Genomic DNA, 503 nt, shown 5'->3' on the forward strand with positions numbered 1-503 from the left:
CTTGTCTCCCCCTTTTCTCTCTCTGGGGTGTTTGCGTCTCTGTGTGTGTACACTGAGTGTGTGTGTACAGTGTGTGTGTGTAATGCTGTATCTGTAGACTGTAGAAGTATTGAATAAAACCAGTCAGTTATATGTCTCACTGAGGCGTTAATACACTGAGTTACTTGATGTCCAGTGACCCACCGGCAGAGAGGACATTCCAACACGCTGCCTCCTCCTGTCTGTCTGCCCTGCCTGACTCCTCTGCAGGGCTCTCAGCTGACTGAGTAGCTGTTAGCACCTGCTTCCACCTGATCGCCGCCACACCATTTACACCTATTCCATCTGGATAAATAAAGAGTTTCAGAGATTGAAGCTGACAGATGAAGTCAGGTCTGTCTGACCCCATAATGACCCTGTTAGTGTTTCCTGTAGTGTGAACTTCGACCCCCTGGCCTCCAGCCAGTCTGAGTGTCTTCCAGGCTGACGTTGTGGGGCTAACACAGCTGAGGTGTGAGACACAC

Source organism: Salvelinus alpinus, chromosome 4, assembly GCF_045679555.1.
Source record: "Salvelinus alpinus chromosome 4, SLU_Salpinus.1, whole genome shotgun sequence".
Taxonomy (NCBI): domain Eukaryota; kingdom Metazoa; phylum Chordata; class Actinopteri; order Salmoniformes; family Salmonidae; genus Salvelinus; species Salvelinus alpinus.